This window comes from Diabrotica virgifera, chromosome 3 (assembly GCF_917563875.1).
Source record: "Diabrotica virgifera virgifera chromosome 3, PGI_DIABVI_V3a".
In the NCBI taxonomy this organism is placed as follows: domain Eukaryota; kingdom Metazoa; phylum Arthropoda; class Insecta; order Coleoptera; family Chrysomelidae; genus Diabrotica; species Diabrotica virgifera.
The window spans coordinates 271,545,090-271,571,178 of NC_065445.1; the positions used below are offsets into that span (position 1 = coordinate 271,545,090).

General features: G+C 31.9%; 1 protein-coding gene across 1 annotated transcript in view; it reads right to left on the reverse strand.

The window, feature by feature from the left end:
* LOC114325575 (class A basic helix-loop-helix protein 15-like) overlaps positions 1–10,559 on the reverse strand; it is a 313,876-nt gene extending 303,317 nt beyond the window's left edge. Inside the window, exon 1 of the mRNA XM_050647400.1 lies at positions 10,367–10,559. The gene's annotated coding sequence lies outside the window, so the exon portion shown is untranslated. The remainder of the gene's footprint in view (positions 1–10,366) is intronic.
* Positions 10,560–26,089: the final 15,530 nt, after the last annotated feature.

Consider the following 26,089-nt stretch of genomic DNA (forward strand, 5'->3'; position numbering starts at 1 on the left):
GCTCGTGGGTCAATCTTCAGGGGGGTCATTTTGGTTTGAAAACTTCAAACTGTTGATTTTTTAAAGTATTTAAAAGATCTTTTAGCATTTATATTTTAGATAAAAAATACAGACTTAGATAAAACTCAATACTATTTACCCTAGTTTTCCGAAAATTAAATTTGTCTTTTTTTAGAGTAAATCTTTTAAAAAATATAGGAAAAATGGTATGAACAGGTTATTGACTGATATATAGATAGGAATATTTATAGTATAATAAATTGTAAATTTATTAAAACGAAACTTACTTTAAATATTTTTATATTTTAAGTCAATTCTTCTATCCTTTAGTTCTGCAAAATAGTCTATGACCTTCTCATTGAAATTTGGAATGCTCTTGACAAGCGTTTTCTCGATGCTCAGCATAGACAAGGCACTAAGTCTAGGTTGTCCCATCGTATTACGCAGGAATGTTTTTACTCTTTTTAAAGTAGAAAAACATCTCTCACTTTCCACGGTTGTCATAGGGAGTGTGCACAAAATATTTAATAACTTCACTGCTTCAGAAAATGTTTCAGACAAATTCATGTTAATAAAAAGCTGAAGTATGGCTACTGCACCAGCACTATTGCGAAAATCCTCACGACAATATAAGACTTCAAGTTCCGATTTTAGTTTGGAAATATTCACTGTGGGATAATTAGCCGTCACCATTTTTAAAATATTTTGCGGAAAGTTGGTAGTGTATGCTTCAAATTTCTCTATGTAGAATAACTGTGAAATCATGAGATGATCATTGAAACTAAACCTGTGATTTATTTCAGATATAATAATATCACAAATTTCAAGTGCAGTTCGTCGCTTTGGATCCTCTGCAGTAGTTTTTCTTTTTTTTGCTGTTGATGTGCTTGGTACTTCTGATTCCAAAATAGTATTTCTAATTATTTGGATATTGTTGTTAAAAGACAGGATACAATTTTTGACAGATATAACATCAATGTCTCGCATTTGCAATTGTTTAAACAATATATCAACATGGGGCATTATTTTATGGAAAAAATTTAACCAAAATAAAAAATGCTCATCTTCCAAATGTCTTTTTAAACCAGTTGCTTGATTTATATTGTTACCATCTTGCTCCTCATCAATAATTTCCTCTAAGCAAGATTTTAAATCATCTTTATAAGTGTATACAATTTCAACACATTTTGTATTGAAAGCCCATCGAGTAGGCGCAGCTTTAGGTAGCCTTACTTTAACCACTCTATCCAGAACCATCGTACGTTTTGGAGATCGGCCGAAAAAGGACGAAAATCCGTGTAAATTTGCAAAAAATATTTTTATCGGTTTGTGTTGACTCGCCGCTTTTTGGAGGATAAGATTAAATTGATGGGCATAGCAGTGAATGAAGTGTGCATTTGGGTATATTTCTTTAATTTTTGTTTGTACTCCTCCCAGTTTACCGCTCATGACTGATGCACCATCGTAACTTTGGGCAATCAATTTTTCAGGTGCTTCATTAATTTTTAATAATTGAAGTTCTTCCAATATTACATTAGTTAAATGTTGTGCTGTAGTACCTAGGGGGTTAACAAATTTCCAAAATCTTTCATGTACAATACCAGTTAATACATATCGCAATATGATAATCATCTGCGTTTTATTGGAGCTGTCTGTGGTCTCATCTACTTGAATGGCCACAAAATTTGTCTGGCCAATCTCCTTCATGATATGAGTATGCACAATGGCTAACATTGATTCTAAAATATCGTTCTGAATTGTTTTCGATGTTCCTTTAAATACTGTACTTTTTTCAATGTGTTCTTTAAACATTAAATCCAGTTCAGAAACAAAATCGATAAGGCCCAGAAAAATTCCACGATTATTGGAGCTGTCACTTTCGTCATGACCGCGCAATGCAATTTCGAAAACTCCACAAAATTTTACACAGTCGATTAGTTTGTTTAAAATATACCTATTTTTAGATACCAATTCATTAAAGTCATGCACAGATTTACGATATACACTATCAAGTTGCTGTCTTATGTTAACACGTCCTAAACTTGCGTAACTCATTGATGAATTTATATGAGTAGTTGAAGAGGCATGTTTTGTAATTTTCACTTTTAAATGCTTAATGTCAGTTACTCCATTTTTCGCCCATACAGCGTCATTCGAAAACAGTAAACACGGATAGCAAAAAAATGCATTTCTCACACTGCAGCCACAAATCCAATCACACAAATTGTACATTGATTCTTTAAAATATCTTTGAATGTCCTTACCCCTATCCTTTGTTGTTTGTTTTAAATTCATGTTTGGTTTTGGTCGACCACTTTCTTTTTTCTCAAGCCGCCGTTCATAATTTAGTGTTCCAGCAGATTTTAAGGCAATTATTTCGTCAACAACACTCATCTTGTTTTTGTTACAATCACAAAAAAATCCAACAAAACAAAATAAATTACGCAAATACGCCGCGATCGATATAGACCTGCCGTGAAGTGCGGTCAGCAGACGGTAACTAACTAAACGTGAGGCCGTCGACTCTACTAGAGGTATACGACGGAAAGGTCACTCCCACTCTCGCCCACGAAATTGCTATCTGCCGTCTCTTTTCTATTTTACATGCATTTGTCCATAAGCCATAAGAACTGTATATAGACAATTTAAAATACGGCCCAGCCACGGGCTTGTGTATAGCGCGAGGCGCGACGTTATTATATCTATTATATTTGTTTTGCCAATGCAGACTGCTGAGAGAGAATTTTATATTTCAGAGTGAAGTTTTAGATAAAAGATATTTTTAATAAAATTGGTATTTTTATGAGATTATTTTAGGGGGGTCATTGACCAATTGACCCTAAGGAGGAGCCGCGCTTGGGTTACAGATACATACATACCTATCTTGAAAGATTAGCAATGAACTACATACTGTCAGAACTACATACTGTCAGGGTGCGCAGGCGCGTGGTTCATGTACAATTTTACCCTCAATCGATTCGCCGCTAAAGAAGAATATCTTCAAAAAACAAAACAAAAAAAAATTAAATTAAATAAAAATAAAATATAACTGTTTCGGGATTTATCTCCAAAATCATCCATTCTCGAGATAATAGAAGTATAACTTCTTACGTGCGTACAAAGTACACATACATTCTTTTTTTTTTTCACTTTTGATGTTTGTTTAAAAAAGGCAAAGCAAAATAAGCTGTACGTCTTCAAGGATCTGTCATCAGCTATCCCTCATATCCCTTTTAGAACCTTAAAAAACCTGTATTTTTTTCAGCTTTCTTTCTCTACTCCCCTGTATATCTGCCATCTACAATTATAACGAAACGTCACAAACGAAATATACAGTTTTAGTTTTTTCCCGAAAAAAATAATAAAAAAGATAAAACAAAAGCTGAAATTTCATCGACAAACATAAAAATGCTAAAAATAATTCTTCCTTTTATCCGAAAATAGATTTTTGTTTGCAAACGTGTTTTTACCAGTTACCAAATATTTTTTTGTTTATTTTGGTTTGCATGTGTTCAACAAATATTTTTAAATCGTAGATATAATTATAAAATTAAATAAATAGATTATAATATTAAAGACTGTAGACAATAAATTGTGTAGGTACTTATGGTTAAGCTACCAAAACAATAAGTTTGGGTGAAAGACGCAAGCACAAAAATATACATTACTTAACTACACCTTTTCAAGATGCCTTCAAGACTTTTCAATTTTCCTTTCAATTTTTGAAGTTATACCTCTTTACGATCGAGAGTGAAATTTTATAATGCCGGGCGCATGCGCACACAGACAGTATGTATTTCGTTGCTAATCTTTCAAGATATGTATGTATCAGCGCTGTCAGGGCAAATAAGTCATATTATATCATAATTTTTCATAAGAATTTTTCATAAGAACATAAGAATTTTTCTTTTCCAAGTTCCACATTGAACACAACTTACAATATAAGAGACTAAAGGTTGTTTGATCGATCAACTATCCTTATGGGAGCTGGTGACTGCATGTACATCTTTAGCTGTGGAACAGTTTCAATGGCTGTTATGTAAGTACATACTAATTACTAATAACTTTATATTATGTCTTTTGATCGCATACTATCTTGTCAGAACTCCATCATCCCTTAACTAGTTGAGGAATGATGGTAGTATATATATTAAAATTATATACCAAGCAATTTTCATCAGATTGGTCGCTCCCAATGACAATAAGTCTCATCTTTACATACTATGGAAGGTTGAGTTCAATACTACACAGTTGCTTGGCTTCATGGTGTGTGATTAAAACCAAGACAAAGTTGTTTTTATGTTTTGTATATATATATGTGTACATGTCTCTCGTTTTGTGTTTTTTAGCTTGTAGTTTGTATTGAGAAGACTTTTTTGTACTGGGCCTGATGATGAGTCATATATTGTAAGACTCGAAACCGGTTGCCCCACGATTATGTAACAACTAATAAAAATACAAACTAAAGATTGCGAGTATTGACTCAATTACCATATCCAATTGTATCATATTATATCATATAAAAGGATATATTAGTGTTCTTAATAAATGTATTATTTATTATAATTTTTGTGTCTTTGGACTTATCTTCCTCGGGAATAAGATATTTTATAATAATAGTAAGTATATTTAAAGTATTTTTGTATACCACTTGGTCTATTAAATTTGTCAGTATATATGAGAAATCTTGTAACCTGTCAAAGCAAAAGGGATATAGTTCAGTGGTAGAGCGTGTGACCGGAGATCAAGAGGTCCCGGGTTCAAATCCCAAACGATTCATATTCTTTTTTTTTATATTTTTGGTATCGTTTTGATAAAATTTTTTAAAAGTGGTAGGTAAAGAAAGTTAGTTTAATATTTAAATAAAATACAAATAACCTGTTAAATATATTAATTTCGTTGAAATCATAATAATAGAAGTATAGCTTCTTACGTGCGTACAAAGTACACACACATTCTTTTTTCAATTTATTATCTTTTTTGTTTAGTCGGTTTTCATTCTTTCTGCCATTTATTTTGTTTCCATCTTGTTTTGTAGTCTTTCATTTTCTTACTGATCATGTAAATTTTCAATTATTGTCTTACTTCTTCATTTCTCTCTATTTCTCCTGAAGAATCTCTTGAAGAACAGTTGGAACAAAATTAAATGGAGTTCCCATCAATAACATTAGATATGCAAGTGACACTGTCATCTTAGCCTAAAATATTGAAGATCTTCAGAGGCTGGTAACCAGAATAGAGAAGTATGGAAAAGAATACGGTCTAACAATGTACGTCAAGAAGATAAAACTTATGAGAATGTTGAAAACTTAAAGAAATAACGAGAATATTCTAATAAACTGAACCGATATCGCAGTATCATTCGAGTTGTGAACACGTTACAAAGACGTTCCGACTAGGATGAATAAAGAAATGAAAATTTTAAATAAAATCAAAAAAAGAAAATTGAAAAATCTCAGACATGTTACACGTGGAGAGATATACAGCTTGTTCCAACTGATTCTGCAGAGGAAGATTAAAGAAAAGAGAAGCATAGGGAGACTTATAATATCATGGCTGGGTAGATACTCAACCTGAAAAAATGGTATATCAAATAGAATATGATAAATAGGTAAATAGTTATGATAATTGCTGACCTCCGTCAAGGAGATGTCACTTGAAGAGGAAGAATTCTTTCTGATCTTTTAAACTTTTAAGCACTTTCGATTTATTTGATTGTGATAGTTATTCGGTCTGTGCATATTATGTATTTGCTCATCTTCAAATAAATCTTTTGTGCATTCCTCCCACCATGTAATTTTGTCTTTTAGGTCCAGTATAAGTTTTCCATGATCATCTATTATAAGTTCTCCTTGTCTTTTTCTTCCAATACCGGTAAATTCTTTCACTTTTTTGCGAATGTTGGAAGATTAATGTTTGCTTTCCATTTCCTCAATTTCAATACCTTTCTACTGCTTTTTTGATTTTCTTTTTATCTAAGTTCGTATCTTTTTATATTTTTTTTATTGTTCTTTTTCGTTAAATTCTGTTCTCTTGTTTACAAGATTTAAACTTTCTTTGGTCATCATCCACTCTTTCTCAGATACCGCAGTGTGTTTGTTCAGAATTTTGGTGATTTCTGATGAAAAGCTTCTTTAATATAAATTCATTTTGCTTAATTTCAACATTCGTATTCCCAGTCATATCCACTTATCTCTCATATTATTTTTGGTTGTTTTAATTTACATATGAACGTTTTTTGATGAATTTTCCGCTTTATCTTGTGCTTTACTAAATTGTTAAAATTCGCTGAAAACGCGTACATTCAACTTCAAACTGTCAAGGTTATTCAGCAACATTTACAAATCCAGATAAGTTGACGTTTTTGTTGGAACATTTATTAGGACAGATACTATTTTTCCGGGATCTAACAGCAAGAATGTTGTGATAGGATTAGCGATTTCTATTTTTTTTTTAGTTTTTATTCTCGACCATGGAAGCTGTCTATATGGATCTGCACAATCGTCTTAAAAAATTAAAGAGCATTCGGTACAAGGCTCTGCGGTTATTTCTAGGTACACTCAAATCTACACCTACAAGAATCTTTTACTGGAACCTATGGGATCTCCCTAGAGCAAATTTTAACAAAATGAGAAAAGTGCTCTGCACAAGAGATTTGAAGTTAGAGCTAAGAATTAGGTTGGCTAGGTACTACCTACGTTTTCTCAACTTTGTTTGATGGAATGGAAGCTTGGAGTTTGAAAGGATGTATAGAAGAATTCTGAAAATATCGGAGGTTCTGAGAAAGATTAATAAATAAATGGAAGTCTTAAATACCATTAAAACAAGAAAATTGCAATATTTCGGACACATTAGACGTGGAGAGAGATACAACTTGCTCCAACTCATTATACAGGGAAAGATTCAAGGAAAAAGAAGCATAGGGAGACGTAGAATATCGTGGCTGCGCAACCCGAGACAATGGTACGAATGTACATCAAACGAACTTTTCAGAGCAGCCATATCTAGTCCAAATATGGTCCGAATGGTACTTTAAGAAGAAGATGGGTCCTTCTGTAGATTTAAAACGACTATGTTTAATTGAAAAAAATTATTCCCAAATACTATGTTTAAAACTAAACTGAACTACTACAAAAAAATGTGTAACACCTCTGTTTCTAAACTAGGTGAGAATTGGTGGCATAACAGGGATTCTCCTATTCTTGAATTAGTTTATCTTAACGTTTCTCAGTAACTAAAAAGTCCAGGTGGCTTAATTTTTTTTCAATTGAATTTCAGTGTCACTTATGGCAATGTTTGTTTCCTAAATTTTGACAATATAGTGTAAGCATTGGTTGATAAAACTATTGGAAAACATGACTGGCCTTTTGACTTTACCATTGTCATTCACTTGCCAAGAAAACAAATAGTTGCCAACAAAAATCCAGATAGTTCAAAATGAACATTGGGAGCCGGTTGTGCTGTAAATATTTTTCGCCAATACTTCACCAAGAATCGCTAATAGACCAGGGCGCATCTGTAAACATATTAGTACATTTGGATGTTGAGAGGTGACTCATATTTTTTTGCAGAAATTGCTTAAAATTAACTCCTATAATAATATTTGAGTTATCCTTTCACTCAAAAAGGTCCGGAACATTGTTTAAATAATCAAAATGTCAAAAAATGAAGGAAAAATTCGATTTTTTTTTCGTTTGATTATAACTTTAAAAGTATTCATTTCTGAGAAAAATTTTACTGACATAAAAGTTGCGCAATTGAATTTCCTACAAAATAGAATCAGCTAAAAATTTTAAAGTTGTCATCCTTGTTGCAAAATAGCAATAATTGCGAAAAAAAACCTTAAAAAACAAGTATTTGAATTTTACGTTTTTCAACCATTTATGCTACACTTAGGACCTTCATATTTCACCCAGAAAAACAATACTGATGAAATATTAAAACAGTACTGTAAATTTCATTAAGATCGGTTTAATAGATATTGCAAAATAAACTTTGCAATCCAGTTTTCGCAAAATATTAATTTTTTCAAAATGTTACAGGACTGAAAATAAAGTAGACAGCAAGTTGAATATTTTTTACATATAGAAGAATACCGCACATCTCATTTGTAATTTGCAAAATTAAAATCGGTTAATTACCACGGCGTCAGGAATTTTTTTAAATAAACATTAATTTTTGGTGCTACGCGCAGGACAGCGGATATGTTTGCTCTGATTGGGCATTCCAATGACCTTTGATAATGATTGATAAATTTTAATTTTTAGTACATTTCGATATAACTAAATAAATTTGTTTATTGCAAAATAAAAACCCATACTCTGTCCTTTGAAATAACACTTTTTTAGCAAAAACTTTCCTTGTTCATATATTTTAACGTAGAGAATAAAAGTTCAAATTAGTTTGATTTTTGTGGAATTAAAATATTAAAATACAACAAAATATCGAGTAAGAAAGTCCCATTGAAATCAAAAATAAGTTGAGGGTATTTCCGCTAACTGACTTCTAACGCATTTCTGTCTCGTGCACTTGTTGATCTACGAATTAACTAAGCTACACCATAGCGAACCTTTTTGCTTTGATTATCTACTCCCCTATACATTATATGTATATCATTCACAATTTTTATTTTAAAAAAATATGGTCAGCATTATCTTTACAGCATTACGAGAAATTGATATTGAACTTAAGATATTCAACTGATATGATGACTGTTACGAGAAGTTCATGCTATATAAATAAAATCCACAATAAATGCCTTTCATTATGGCAATTAAGTTAAACGCATTCAGATTGATTGCTAATAGTTCAAATTTTATCATACAATATAAAACAAAATATTAATCACTGTATAAACTTTACACATAAAAGTTACGGTCAGCTGAAGATACCTTGGTAATTTTAATGGCCTGAAAAATACGAACAAAGACACTGTCTAAGAAAACGAGTTCAATAGGAACTATAAAGAGTCAAAAAAGAGGATGATGCATTATCTTAAAATCAGTTTTTTGTCTACTAATTCTTTTTGCTTTGAATATTACTTCAGACCAGGAAAGGGTACAACATATTTGATATTCAGAGTACGGCAGCTAACAGAAAAAGCAGTACATTACAATGATAAACTATACTTTGATTTTATCGATCTTGGAAAAGCCTTTGACTTGGTGTGACGGGTGGAAGTATGGAAAGCTGTTGAAGAGGGAGTGATGAAAATGAGCATGCAAAAATCGGAATAATTTGTTACGAAAATGGGTAATGGACAATGAGGGGTACGAAGTCCTCTCTTGTTTGTTACATTAATGGATAAAATATTCAAAGAAGCACGAAGATATATCAAACACGTAAGAGTTAGAGTGAGAAAAGTAGGCCAAATATTCATAATTTAATTAATCTATGTTGATAATTTAAATATTGCAAAAAGATCTACAAAAAATTTGCAAAATATGAAAATCGGTCTAGACAAAACTGATATTATTGTAGTTTCCAAGAAAGCTGAAGAAAGTGTTGTCAAAATAGATCAAAGACAGATTAAGCAAGCTGGAACTTTCAAATATTTGGCGTCGATTGTAAATGCGGAGGAGAAAATGGAACCAGAAATCAACAACAGAGTAAGAAAAGCTACTAAAGTTTGTGAGTGACTTTAAATTTGCGTGGTTTGGTTTTATGGTGCGTAGGAATGCTAGTAGAAAAGTGAAGCAAGTGTGGTGATCAATGTGTAAGGTTCTAACCATGTGGATTGTACCATTTTGAAATCCACGATTGTTTTAGGATCATGAAGAGGTCAGCCTTAGTTAAAGAATCTCCTCTTCACCACCACAAACACAATCACAGATATTCTTACCCTGGCTGGCTGTTCTCTGGATGGTAGTTCGGCTAATCCCTAATGGCAGCAAGAACGATCACAAGGAAGTTCAGAGCGTAACACAAAAATTTAAACAACCATTTTATTCAGTAAATAGGTAGATTTTATCTCCATTTTACAGCAAGCCGCCATTTTAGGCGAAAAGTCTAAAAACGACTCAAGGTCCAAAGAAAATTAAAAGCCTGAAGACCCTTAGATAAAAAGTAGTTGATGGCCTTAATATTAAAAAATGAAATTACGAAACGCTTAACTTAAAAACACTTGCGGAGTCGATGGGCAAGAACTGAGGCATTTGGAGAAGTTTCTACTCCAAATGCCTCGAATATCTTACCAACAATTCTTAAGGATTAAGTTATTGTAAGCATGAAATCTTGAAACAAGTGTTGATAGATAATATTAGAAAATATTTATTAGAACAAATATTTTACTTATTTATATACAAATACTTTGTTTTGACACTAATTATATCAATAATAATAATAAATAATAAAATGCTCGTGTTACCTTGCAAGAAGAGTACCTGTTTTGACAATATTCCTTAAATAACCCGAAACGTGATAAAATCGCAACGAAACTATCGAAGGGTAGTTATCGGTACTGCTAGGTCGAATGAGTACCTTGTCAAGTACTACCACGTATGAACAAATGTAAAGGTACTACCGAATTCATACAGCGCGACTGCGACTACCAACGGTAAACTAAACAACAGAAAATATATTATGAAAAACCATTAAGTGGTCGGTTATCGTGTAATATATTGTTTTCATGTTTATGTTAACAATTTTAGGTTTGCGTTATCATTGTCATGGAGATTAGGTTTTATCTGGTGTTAAATTTGTCAAAATTATTCAAAATTTTGATGGATATCTTTTTATTTTGGAATCCCTATAAGTACATAAGTAGGTATATACAAATAGAGGTCATACTAAATATAAACAAGAACACGACAAATTTAAAACAAGAAAGAAACAAAAACGTTGATGAATGTGGGAAACTCCTAAACAAGAATTACTGACATATTGGACAACGACATTTGCTAAGAAATAAATTAAGAAATTTTAAATATTGTAAACTAAAAAAGGAAAAGTGCCAAAAAGAAAACAATAAAAAAATATAGGTAGAAAGATTTAGGTAATAATCAAAAAAGAAAACCAAAGAAGAAAGAATGTGTGTGTACTTTGCACGCACGTAAGAAGTTATACTTCTATTATATGATTTCAACGAAATCAATATAACAGTTTATTTATATTTTATTTATATATTAAACTAACTTTAATACCTACTACTTTCCAAAAAATTTTATTAAAAAAAATTAAAATTTTCATTGGGAATTGAACCTGCGTCTATCAGGTTTAGATTATTTTGAACTCGCCCCACGCAGAATGTAACTACCGACACATGTGAATGAAGTGGAAAACTATACCTAGCAACTAAAAGTCTTAAAAATTTTTTGACAGTTGCTTATTCTGTTAGTTTAATCAAATAAGTTTGATTCTTGTGGAATTAAAATACGACAAAATATAGACTAAAAAAGTAATATATTAGATGGAGATTTTTGTTGGTAATCAAATTATGTAAATAAAAGCATTACCTACTAGCTAGGTAGTTACATTTTCCAAATAGGTATTTACCTAATTTGTAATTTTTTATTACAATACTGAATCATTTACAATAAGGTACGTATTTGTTGCTTTTAAAAGCTATTTAAAAAGTCACTACAATTATGAACTTCCTTTTTGTCACTGTCCTCACAACAATAAAAACTAATATACACAACATTTTGTTTATCCAGAATCTCCATTTGAACAATTATTGACAGATGATTTTAACACCCAATCAGATCCCTCATAACGTTTCATACCATACTGTCGGTGTGCGCATGCGCCCAGCAAAATAAAAATTTACCCTCGTGCCTAAAGAAGTATAACTTCAAAAAAGAAAATTACCTATATGATTTAAAAATATATTAAAAAGTCAAGGAATTTACCAGTATCGAAAGAAAATAACGGCGAGGGCTTATAACAGATAAGGATGAATAAGTTACATTTAACCAATCTTCTCTCTTCTTCTTCTTTGTCAGACATTTTCCATCCACTCCTGAATGTAGGTGTCTCTCGTTTGCTTCCATCTTTCTCTATCTTATGCCAATCTAATCCACTGTCTGCCTGCCGTTGTTCTCATGCCATCTACACATCTCTTTTGATGTCTTTCCATGCTTAGTGTTGTCCTTCTTTGTCCCCATTGGAAGATTCTTCGTGTCCACCTGTTGCCATCATATCTGGCTATGTTCTTTACCTAGCGCAATTTTATTTTTTTAATTTCTTCCATGATAGCCCTGATCTTCGTTCCCTGTATTATTTCGGTGTTTCTAATCTTGTTTCCTTGTGATGTTCCAAGCGTGTTTCGTCTCATTGCCCTTGGAGTTGTTTCTAGTTTTTTAACAGATTTTCTGGTAAGGGCTACGGTCTCCAAACCATAGGACACTACCTTTGACCTACTAATTATAATTAAAGGATTGAGACAGTACATACGGTATGCGGTAAAATAAACAGTACTGAAATGTGATACATACTAAGTGGTTTCCAAAGTTAGTTATAACCCATGTGAATGTCGTGTTAATGTTAGATGCTTCAGGATGGTTCTCAGTTTTGCAGGAAATTTTTTTATCGTGGAGTACTATTTTCGGTCATACGAAAAAGGTCGCGAAAGCGGTCAAGGTTAAAATCAACAACGGTTTTAACAGGATTGGGCAGCCTGTCATACGGTCAGGGAGTCTCTTCGAATACTCCGCGATCATTTTGGAGATCTCCACTCACCAGACCTAACACTACCTGATGCGTACATATTATGGGAAATGCTGAAGGGGGCAGACCTATTCTCAATACCGATATTCCGGTATTGCGGACTAAAATAATTTTTTTTCGTACCAGAGGGCATGTTTAATGTCTGTTTTATCGGAAACGTCGTTGTGAATAACCTTTGAAAGCTATATAATGTACATATACTAAATATATAAATATAATCGTAAACAGTTCAGTCTCATAATAATCTTGACTAGCCGTTAATGATGAAAGCCTTCTGTTCTCCCGATATGAACTATCTTGCGCTTATTTCTAGTTGAGAACTGGATGCTGTAGATTAGGTCGTTTATTTTCTGCAGGACGGTGTACGAGCCCTCTCAGTTTCGTTGAAATTTCGGACAAAGTCATTTCTTACGTTTGGGATTGTATAACCACACTGAGTCACCTCTTTCGAAAGTTGTCCCGGTAGAATGCATGTCGAGCCTAGCCTTGGCTTTATCACTTTATTATTTTGTCTCCTCTAATCTTTAATCTCTACCCTGAAAAAATATTTATCGAAGCTTTGCACGAAACTGCAAAACGTTTGTACTAAGCGGGTACCGCCTAAACAACATCAGATATGCAGATGACACCATAGTATTTGCGACCTACAAGTCCTTATGAACAAAAAATTACGTATCACAGACAAAAATAGGGACTAAATATAAACGTAAAAGACAAAGCTTATGATTATTAAAAAAAATTACCTTAGCAACTACCTCTGTACCATAATAAATGAAGAATGGACCAACAACCAGTAAATAAGAGTGCATCGGAAAAGATAGATCCACCTTCAACCGGATGGAGGTATTCTTTAAGAGCCACAACCTCTCTCTTGGCATAAAAGTAAGAATGTTGCGATGCTATGTCTTCTCTGTTCTTTTTTTACGGTGTTGAAATGTGGACCTTGAACGAAAATATGTGCAGAAAATTGGAAGCATTTGAAATGTGGTTGTATCGGAAAATACTTAAAATCCCGTGGACTGACCGAGCTACAAATGAGGAGGTACTCAGAAGAATGAAGAAGAACCGAGAGGTATTTACTACCATCAAATTTCGAAAAATACAATACCCTGGACACATTATGCGAAATGACTCCAGATATGCCTTTCTACAAGCAATCCTGCAGGAGAAATATTTGGAAAAGGAGGTCCAGGAAGAAGAAGAATATCCCGGTTAAAGAAACTCAGAACCTGGTTCAACAAAAAATATGTGCTGCTTTTTCGCGCTGCTGCAGATGAGATAAACATTCCTATGATGAACGCCAACATTCGCCACATATAGGCACATAAAGAAGAAGCCTATCCTACAATAATATCCTAGTATTCCCTACTAACCTTAGAGTCAAGCAACACTGTGCGGGCATAACGTACGACTGTATGACGTGGAAATGATTTCTGAGGAAATAACCAATACAACGGACTTCACATAGAAAACACTAACGGAAACAGAAAAACCGATTAAAATTTTTAAATGTTGATTCGTGTACTTGTAATAGATAATAGAAAACATGCATTGTGATATTTTTCATTTTTAATCTATTCATACGTGACCAAAAATTTGAAAACTCGTGACCACTGTAAGCGTATCTGTATTTAATTGTTTTTGTTGGTTTAACAAAGCCGTTGTTGTTCAAAAAATTGTTTTTTCCATACGAAAAATCTGGACACGAACATGATGGATATATCCAATTTGTATAATATGTACATACACAAAATCGATGTAAAGGATAATCATTTTTTGTATATAGGGAATTTTTTTAATATGCGGAAACGAAATTTAAAATAAATGAGAACTTGAGAAAAATCTTCTTCTTATTATTCTTTTTGTATAGACATGACTCTGTCTGTTTTTTTCAATATGCCTTTAATAAGTTGTCGATCCACCGTTTTCGTGATCTTCCCACTGATCGTCTTCCTATTGGGGAATATAGTTATTAATTTTGTCCACCTTGCATCTCCGTCGTATATCTGTACTTGTAGCTCTGTCCCATAGAGCCTTACCATCGATTTTTCGAAGGGTTTTCATCTCCGCTGTTTCGAGCAATATTTTTGTCCTCTCTGTGTCGGGTCCTGTATCTGCCGCTTATGTCATTATTGGTCTGATGACTGTTTTGTAAATTCTGCCTTTCATTTGTTTTCCGATATTTTTATTTCTCCATATTGTATCACTCAGGTAAACTGCGGCTCTGTTTGCTTTATTCACTTGATCTTCCACTTCTGTTTCGAGCCTTACTTATCTGACCCTCTAGCTCCAATTGACATATTATTGGATTTGCTTCTATAACCATGCATTTCGTCTTTTTTGGGGAAATTAACATGTTAAATTTTCTGGCGGTTGTGTTAAACTGGTGCAGCATAATATGCTGCACGTATTACGTTGTAATTCATCTTCACTTCGAGAGATTAGTATTGCATCGTCTGCATAGCAGATTATTTTAAGTTGTTTTTCTCCTATTTGGCATCTATTTTAGTTCTTACTTTTTTTATTATTTCATCCATGATCAGGTTGAACAATCAAGGACTCAATGAATCCCTCTGTCATATCCCAATGCCAGCTTCAATTGGGTGAGTTGGTTCATCTTCTACTTTTACTTTTATTGTGTTGTTTAGTTGTTTTGGTAGATGTTTTTGTTCGTTTTAATTATCCATAGAGATACGTCTCTTAAGTATAACAAACAGATAATGTCCCTTAATTTTATCCTATTAAATGCTTTCTTAAGGTCCACGAAACATAAATATGCCAGTTTGTTGTATTCTAACGATTTCTCTTGAATTTGCCTCATTATAAATATAGCATCAGTGCATGATCTTCCCATCATAAAACCTTGTTGTTTTCTGCTAATGTCTAATGTTATAATTTCATTCAGTTTGTTTGCTATAGTACGTCCGCTATAACCTTTCCCATGCGTCACGATTCATTTTCAAACAAATTAAGTCAAAACATAAATTGAAACGTACGTCGATGTGTATATATGTTACAGTTCAAGTTGATTCTCAGTTAGAGTTGACTATTCCTAGTTCGAGTCAACTCCAACTGAAATGAGCAGTAAAAGTTGATTTGAAAAATTTAAATCAACTTTTACTAGTTGAAGTTGACTCTTCCTAACTCTTCTTAGTAAAATTAGATTATACAATTTATACGAGTATAATCTCACGTGCATTTTTTATGAGTGTGCGTCTCTTTGTTTTGACCGTTTCAACTACTTATTAGTCCAGGCTGTAACGTCGCCCCCGTTAGGTAAATTATTCTGATTCGATTTTTTTTTCACCAACTTACTCAAACAAATATATCCTTATGACAAATACACAGTGTCAGGCGGTACCGCGGTCGAAAAATTGTTTAACCAATTTTTGTTAACCAAATTCATAAAAATAATTCTTATCTACTCTACCTCATATTATATTGTATAAGTTTTTATTGTGTGAAAATTTTAAATATAGATAGCAGTACATGAAGGGTTTAAAGTGTGCCTGAAGTAATTATGTATTTTAAATGGGATTTACTTTTTCGCACAGTTTTTAGCACACTTTCATATAATTAAATATCCTTAACTTTCGCCTTGTCATGGTGATGACATGTGAGCAATAAATTACAAAAAAAGTTTTGACAGTTTTGTGGTTTGACAGAAGTTTGAATTTTTAAATGTCAAAGTTCTAAAAAATTTTAAAATAGGAATGTATTCCAGTGACGAAGAGTTGCAGTTTTTTTATTTGTTTTTTGGTAGATAAAATATTGTATGAAACTATGCGTGAAGTACTTTTTGCGCACTTAGGCGATGTATAGCACTCGCGCCGCTCGTGCTCTAAACATCGCGTGCGTGCGCAAAAAACATACTTCACGAACTGTTTTATAAATAACTAAGTATTTCATTCCGGACAAATTTTTTTAGATTATTTTGGTCATTCGGAGCAAAAAACGTCTCTTGTGATTTTTCTCTAAAATTGATAGTTTTCGAGTTATACGCGATTTAAAATTTAAAAAATGCGAAATGACCACTTTTAAGGCTTAATAACTCGATTAAAAACTATTATTATGAAAGTCAGAAAGTCACCTAATCAAAGTTTAAAGCCCCCTACAAGATCCTGAAGAAATTTTTGTCATTATTTTATTACTTAATAATTATCAACAATGAGCGCTAAAAGCGTATTGAGGCGGCCGTCAATGTGAGTGCGAGTAAATCCTCCATTCCGACCGTCCAATGGTGCATCTCAGTCGCACTCACATTGACAGCCGCCTCAATACGCTCCTAGCGCTCATTGTTAATAATTAAAAATAACAGCTTAGTAATACAATAATGACAAATATTTCTTCAGTACCTTGTAGGGGGTCGTTAAAATTTGATTTGGTGACTTTCTAACTTTCATAATAATTTTTAACTGAGTTATTAAGCCTTGAAAATGGTCGTTTTCGCATTGTTCAAATTTTAAATCACGTATAACTCGAGAACAATAAATTATACAGAAAAATCACAAAAGACCTCTTTTACTCCGAATGATCCAAATTAATGATGTAAAAAAATGTCCTAAGTGAATTTTTTTGTGAATTTGTTTAAAAAAAATTGTTTAAACAATTTTTCGATTACGGTACCACCTGACACCCTGTGGATTCGTTATAAGGACCTCTTTTTGAGTAAGTTTCTGCAAAAAAAATCGAACTGGAATAATTTACCTAACGGGGGCGACGATACAGCCTGGACTATAAATATCACGATCTGAACATAATATACAGTAACATTTAATTTCTAGAATCGGTTGTTTCTATGAATCAACTTTTACTAAATGGCATTGGGAAGAGTATATTTTAACTAGTTGGAGTCTACTTTTACTAGTAAATGTTGAATAAAAATCTTCATTTTATATTTATAATCAACTTTTACTAAAACCCGCCGTTTGAGTCGACTCGAACTAAGAAAAGTCAACTCCAACTGGATAATAAACTTGAACTGTAACATATACATTTTGTATACTGTGTACTATACTACACACATCAGCGTACGTTTCACTTTATGTTTTGACTTAATTTGTTTGAAAATCAATCGTGACGCATGGGAAAAGTTATAGCGGACGAACAATATCACTTTGGTTGTCAATTTTAATGTTGTGTTTAATAAGTTAATTCCTCCGTAATTCCCCGGATCCGATTTGTCTCCTTTTTTGAAGAGAGGTATTAGGATGCTTGATATCAATAAATATCAATAAATACCCAATAAAATTCCAATTAGCTGATACGACGACGAAATTTTTTTGAAAAATTAAGAAGTACACTGGTAAAACAACTACTTACCACTTCCACAAAAATATACTCAGAACTAAGTACTCGAAAGGACCAGTAAAATTCACATTCCCATCTCTACTTATCTTTATTATTTACTATCAGGAAATTAGTGTTTTTGTTTAATAAACTTAGCAGCTAAATAAGTAGTTATTGGTAAAAGGTTGCACATTATTTATTATAGTATTGGTAAAAACTTCAAGATAATGAAGTTTTCTCATTACCTTACCTGATTATGAAGAGGAAGGTAAAATAATGTAGTATAATTTACATAAAACAAAATACAAATAAAAACATGAAAATGTCAAGAAATGTTAAATCTGTGTCTTTAAGTATTTACGATTTAACATTTTTGTTGATTTATGGCTTGGTTGTCAAATTAAATAGACATAAAATATAGATCTTTGATAAATGTGCGCTCTTATTATACATCGTTATATGTAAAATCGTATTTTAATATTATATTATTCATATTCCGAATACTTCGAAGATCTGTAAAATACAGACCAACAAGAGGAACTAGAATTAAATGAAAATTGGCAAGAAGATAAAGAAGGGACCTGAGAGGACCCGTTTGGAACGAAGTTAAAAAAATAATAGATACCTAAAAATAACAATATGGATGGAAAGTGGCATCTCAGCTGAGATTTCTAAGGGATGACGAAACATTTAATTGAAAGAAAGAATATTCCGCTTGACATTACCAGTTTGGCAAAAGGGAGAGATACCGAAACAATGAAATAGCGCTCTTACATATTTGTCCAATCTATAAAAAAGGCGATAAAACGAAGTGCCAAAACTATGGACTATTCTATTAAAAGTAGTCTATAAAATACTTATGATATTAGAAAAAGATTAAGATAATGTGATAACAAAGTGATCGGAGAATACCAGGGGAAGTTTAGACCAGGAAGACCAACTACTGATCAAATAAGTACCTATTTTAAAAGTAACTCCAAACAATAGCTACGTATAAAAACTTAGGATTCCATTTAGCCCAGTAAACGAACGGGAAATTCGGCGATACCGTGTAATTTTCAGTAGTAATTGCACAAGAGCTCTAAAATTATTGAATTTTTCCTGAGTGTCACTTTGGCAGTTTTAATTTGTCAGTAAATTATGTCAAAGTGTCACGAGGGCAAAAATTCTATATTAATTTTAGAGTTCGAGTGCAAATTGTTGCGATTATTTCATGAATAAAACTGTTCAAAACCAAAATTTTATTGTAATTTATACATGTAAGTACCAATTAGTGAAATTAGACACACAGTTGTTATAAATATGTATTTGACGGTTGAAAGTCATCACTTTTATAATTTTTAAAACATTTGTCATTAATGTCACTGAATGTATTTTTTCGTAGCAACGAAGGGCATCTGACGTAATATGCTTAACGACGGGAGATTATCAAAAATTATCACCTTAATTTGCATGTCTGTAGCTTTCTATTGGTCAGAATCTCCTATGAATGAAATAATCAGGGGCAACTCCAAATTGCATGAAAATTTAGATTTAGATTCTACTTACCCTCCACTTCTAAGTTGAAATTGTGCCGTTGGTTGCTTTTACTTGGGGGGAGGGGTGACAGTCACCCCTTCTCGGTGGTGAAAAAACATACGTTCAAGATAAGACCGGAAATGGACAAATTGACTGATTCTAAGCAACTTTTGTTCTATAGAGTTTTTTACGTAAGTCAATACTTTTCGAGTTATTTGCCATTGAAAATGTTGATTTTTCGACAAAAAAACTACGTTTTCAGACGGTTTTTCGCAAATAACTCAAAAAGTAAATATTTTATCGAAAAAAATATCCTTAGCAAAAGTGTAGCTTATAAAGAGCCCAAAAAAATGGTGTATCAGTAATCAATCAAATAAAAACAAAGTTGTAGCTCATGAAAAATACGTTCTTATTCGTCTAATTCCAAATCGAATATTTCAAGGTGAAATCACCGAAAAATTAAGCACTTTTCAGGAAAAACCCATTTAAACTTTTTTAAAGTGTTAGAAATAGTACATTGTTTACCGGGTAGGAAAAGCTTAACATTCCTGGACGACTGTGAAGATTGCTAAGTCGAGGCGCAAGCCGAGACTTAGCAACACAGAGTCCAGGAATGTGGCTTTTCCTACGAGGTAAACATACTATTTTTCCGCAAATCGTTTAAAATTCGACAGATATTGATTGATTTAAAAAAAACGCGATAATTTTATTCCCAAATAAATGGTGCTTTGAAATTCCTAATAAAATTACTTGGGTTACTATGGAAACGTATTGAGGAATATTATGTTACTATATGTAACACTAACAACTGTACGGAAATATCATTTCCTTACAGTAAGGAAATGACATTTCCTTACAGTAAGGAAGTCCTGACTTTTTCTTCAAGAAATTTTGACAGGAATGTCAAAATTTCCTGGCGATTTGCGGAAAAAAGCTTTGTTTTAATTGTTAACAAAAGTTTTAGCATTAAAAATAAGCGAGTTACGCTCAAAATAAAGTTGGCCCTCTTTTTTTTTGTAAAAAATCATAAAAGTCTCGCCGTTTTTAGCTCCCCAAATGAAATTAATCGCTGCCGCTTTACAAACAATTTACTTACCTATCTATTTTTTATATGATCTGTCAGTCTCACCGGTTTAAAGTGTTTATTTTTGAAAGGGTTATAATTTAGAAAGCTTGAATGGGTCATTAATCATGAGTGTATGCAAATTTTGAACAGCCATATCTTAACCAATTTTTGTCTGACGGAGAAATAAAATGAAACTAGCATATTTATAATAGCAAAACCTACATTTTTTTACTCTAAGATTTTTCTTATCACTAATACTTTTTAAGTTATTTTGAAAAAAAGAAAATTTTTCAAAAATTAAAAAAATTTTTTTTTTGCTATAAAACCAAATGTTTTCAAAAATAAGCACTTCAAACCAATCAAACTTACAGATCATATAAACAATACACATACAGTTAAAATAAATGGTAAAGCCAAACGATTAATTCCACTTAGAATGCCAAATAGAGGGAGGTTTTCACGATTTTTTTTACCAAAAAAAGGGCCAACTTTTTTTTTCAGTGTAACTCGTTTATTTTTGATGCTGTAAACTTTTGTAAAAAACAATTAATAAGCATTTTTTCGATACTTTAAAAATGTTAACAAGGTTTTCCCGAAAAATGCTTCTTTCTTCGGCGATTTCGCGTTGAAATATTCGATTTGGAATTAGACGAATAAGAACGTATTTTTCATGAGCTACAACTTTGCTTCTGCTAATTTGTAGACTTTACTGTTACACCATTTTTTCCGTTTTTTTATAGGCTACACTTTTGCTAAAAATAATACTTTTTGAGTTATTTGGGAAAAACGGTCAGAAAACGTAGTTTTTTTTTTGTCGAAAAATCAACATTTTAAATCGCAAATAACTCGATAAGTATTGACTACGTAAAAAACTTTATAGAACAAAACGTACTTAAAATAAGTCAATTTATCCATTTCCGGCCTTATTTTAAACACGCGTTTTTCACCCCCCGAGAAGGGGTAAATGTCACCCCCCAAGTAAAAGCAACCAACGGCACAAATTCAACTTTGAAGTGGAGGGTAAGTAGAACCTTAATCCAAATTTTCATGCAATTCGGAGTTGCCCCTGGAAATTACACTCCAAAACGGTCATTTATTGGGCTAATTATGTTATATTTATCGATTTTGTGTGTGTTTGTGTTTTATTGGCACTGGTTTAAGCAACCAACTGGCCAGTCAATGTGTTTTGAATTCTCTCTTTTACAAAATATATGCTTAATATTTAAATTTAAAACTATTACTACTACTAAGTTTTTTACTCTGTTTTATTTATTTCTATTAATATATTTTTTAACAATTTTTTTATTATATTTTTTATTATATTTTTTATTTTTTTTATTTAGTTTTTTTTCTTTTGTTTTTTATATATTTTTTTTTATATTTTTTTTACTGCGCTAAGACCTAAACCCGATTAAACACTTCGGAGGTTTAGATCTTCTTAGTAACTTTTTATTTTATTTTAATATTTTTTTTATAATTTTTTTTTCTTTTTTTTTTCAGAGCTTTAATTTTAAACAATTAACATGGTTGTATAAAATATTTATCGATTTTAAACCGGCGCGGCGTATGATTCCATAATGCGAGAAATGTTTGATAAGCCCATGAGAACATTGGAAATACCCAGCACATCTTAAAGGGCTAATGAAAATGACGCTTAAGAACACAAGAAATGGGGTAACATTGGAAAAAAGGTGTTCAAGGCAGTTCACAGTGAGTACAGGTTTAACACAAGGGAATCCGCTATAAACGAATTTATTCAACCTTTACTTGTATTAGAACGCATCGTAAGAAGATAAAATATGAGCACTAACAGGACTATTTTCAAAAGAAACCGTGCATAGCGTGCGCAGATAATCCGGTGTTACTAGCGCGATTAAAAAAAATATCTAGAAATTGTTCTCCAGAAATTTGAAGCAGAATCCAAAAAATATCTGCTTCTAATTTCTGGAAAACGTTTTCTGTATATTTTTTCGTTCTCCCTAGTAACACCAGATCATCCGCCTACGCTATGCACTCTTCAAAAGGAAAATAGATAGACAAAAGGTTAATGAAAGCGATTAGACTGTTAAAGTCACTAAATTCAATACTGACAACAAAAAATTTGTCAAGAACAGTAAACTGTGAGTCTACAAGCCAATAATTAGACACATAAAGATGTATGCCACCAAAACATGGATTATAAACCAGCACTAAGAAAAGAAAGTAGAGATCTGGGATAGAAAGGTGCTCAAAAAAATCTTCACGTGAATACAGACGACAGAGAGTATTTGGAGAAAACGAACAAATAAATAAATAATGAGGACATAATATGGAAACCAATAATTACGGCAAAAATGCGAGCCCAAAGAGCTAGATGGCTTGGTCACATGATGAGAATGCCAGAAAACCGAAATGTTAAAACAGTACTGAAAGAGGGAGAAATGGGGAAAAAAGAGGAGGACGTCAAAAGAAGAAATGGTTGGAGGAAGTAAAGTAGGGCTTGTCAGAAATAAACGTAAGAGATTGCAAAGAAAAGGCAACAGACCGGAAAAATTGGAGGGAAATAACCAATAACTTTGCTGACAAAGTCAGGGTTTTTACATTTTTTATACGCTCTTACAGATATATATTTTTTATATTTTGTGTTATATTAGTGGAGTCACTGAAGGTTTTCACCTCCGATTTCGTTGAACATTCATCGATTTTCATTAAAATTGGTAAGTAGTTAGAAGATACTTCAAGGAACAAAGGTGACATGATGTTAACTTGCGCTTTTACCCTGGGGGTGGTTGCCACCCCTTCTCGGGGGTGAAATTTTTTTTATTAAAAATAATACCAGAAATCGATAGAGGGGCAACTTCTAAGCAAAATTTGTTATATAAAGTTATTAACATAAATCAATACTTTTTGAGTTATTAAATATCAAAGATTTTATTTTTTCTTAAAAAAATGCATGTTTTAAAGCTGTTTTTCACGTATTACTCAAAAACTATAAGCTTTTGTAAAAAAGCTATTATTACCAAAATTAAAGATAATAAAAAATTTAATACACTCCCTACTTAAAGAACTAAACTAATGTTATTTTAAAGTGAGTTATGGGTAATTGAATGTATATTTTTTTCGACGAGTACTCAAATTTAAGTATTCAAGCTTACATAACGAGAAAACGATGCATTTTATAGAATATACTTGTTAAAAACTTGTCAAAGTACTTCGGAATACCTATCAAATGAGCTTCAGCAGAAGTTCATAGCATCAAAATTAAGCAAGTTATGATGAAAATAAGAGAACCCTTTCGATTTTTTTAGGAAAAAGTTAAAAACTAAACATACGCCATTTTCGCAAAAATTAAAATTTGTAGTAATCCTCACAAGAATTTCTTTATGTTATCATAGTTAATTATTTCAACAAATTTGACCGGTTTAGAATGCATATTTTTGAAAAAAAGGTGTAATTTAAAAAAATCAGAATTTTTAGAATTATCGTACTTTTCATTTTCTTTTGATAATAACTCCAAAAATACTCAATATACGTAAAAAATGATAAATAACTAAATTTTAGTTTTTTCTGTAGCAAATACTTTACCCATCTTACTATTTTCGTAGAGTAAAAAATAACCGAGATAGAAACGTTTAAAATTTCAATTTTGCTGCGAGAACCTTGTAACCGGGGCCATTTAACCTTTTCTTTTTAAAAAAGTAAGAGGTATAAATGACTATTTTGACGTTTTTTAATAGCTCTTGGAATAAAATTTTAACCAGTTATTAGATGAACTTGCTACTTTAAAATTTAACGGAGTTATTTACAAAAAAACAATAACATTTTTTAGAAAATTTTTTAAAAGATACATTTTGAAACATTTTTGGTGGATAAACTTTAATACTATCAACTTGTTCGAGCACTTATTTGATAGATATTTCAATGAGCTTTGACAAATGTTTAATAAGTTTATGTTATAAAATGCATCATTTTCCCGGTATTTAAGCTTGAATACTTAGATTTGTGTACTCGACGAAAGAAATATACATTCAATTACTTATAACTCACTTTTAGTTAACATTGAAAGGTTTTTCTAGTAAGGAATTTATTTGATTTTTTATTAGCCTCAATTTTGACAATAATAACATTTTTGTAAAAACCTATAGGTTTTGAGTTATTTATGAAAAATCGGTTAAAAACATGCATTTTTCTCACTAAAAATTAAAATTTTTGATCTTTAATAACTCAAAAAGTTTTGATTTATTTTAATAACTTTATATAACAAATTTTGCTTATAATTTGTCGCTCTATCGAATTCTGGGGTTATTTTTTATAAAATAATTTTCACCCCCGAGTAGGGGTGGCATCCACCCCCAGGTAAAAGCGCAAGTTGGCACCATGTCACCTTTGTTCCTTGAGATATCCTCTAACCACTCACCAATTTTCGTGCAAATCGATGGAGGTTCAACGAAATCGGAGGTACTCGTAATAGCTCATATTCACCTTCAGTGACTGCACTATATATGTATATTTGTATTATCACGTGAATATGCAAATGAGTACACATTCGAAGCCAAGTTATTAAAATATAAACCATTTTCTAAAATCCCATTTATAGGAAACAGCGAATCTGTTAATGCAGCAGATAATTGTAAAAACATTCGTTTAGTTCCTCCGCTTAACCTTAAATTGCCCGTTTTCGAAACATTGCAACATTTAAAACAGCTCGTACGTTGCAAATGTAAATGGTAGGTTATCTTTTGCATAATTTTTACGACTCCTTGATAAACCACATAAAATGCAAATAAATTAAAATGTATATTTTATGTATATCTGTACGAAAATCGTACACCACGGTTTAATTAAAGTGAAGAAGCGAAAAAATCAGGACGAATTTTTATTTATATTTTTAAAGTGAATAACATTCAATTAGGGAATCCAAATTCAAAAAATACTATCCAAGAAAATTGAAAAATACCATCCAAATAATGCCAAAAACTTTAATATTACGTCCTTCCTTCTTCTTTAAGTGCCGTCTCACAATCCGAGATTGGATAATATCATCATCACTATCTGTATCTACCTCAGCTCTGATGGATATTTACTATGGAACTGCCTTTAAACCAGTCCGTTAAATTTTTCAGTCATGGCAATCTCTTTCTCCCTATACTCCTTCCTACTGTTATCTTTCCCTGTTAGTTCAGAGAAATAAGGGAAAAAAATATCCTGTTGGTGACACAACCCCCTCCAGGGCGAAACCAAATTTTTTGAGTAGTATGGACATCTATAATAATAACCTATAACCTATATATGTTTCCTGCAGCCGATTTTGATGATATACATAGGTATAAACAAATAAAGATCAAAAAACGGTAAATTTTCGCTTTTTTCGTATATTACCAAAAAGTTAAGCATTTTAAACAAATTTGAGAGTAATAAAGTCATAAATCGTATAAAAAACTTTAATATGGCGTTCGTTGAAGATGTCTATCCTTATTGGTTGCTTAGAAAATTGCAAAATAAATCATAAATTTTGAGTTTTTATAAATATTCATAACTTTTGTAAAAATTAACTTACAACCTTCCTATTAC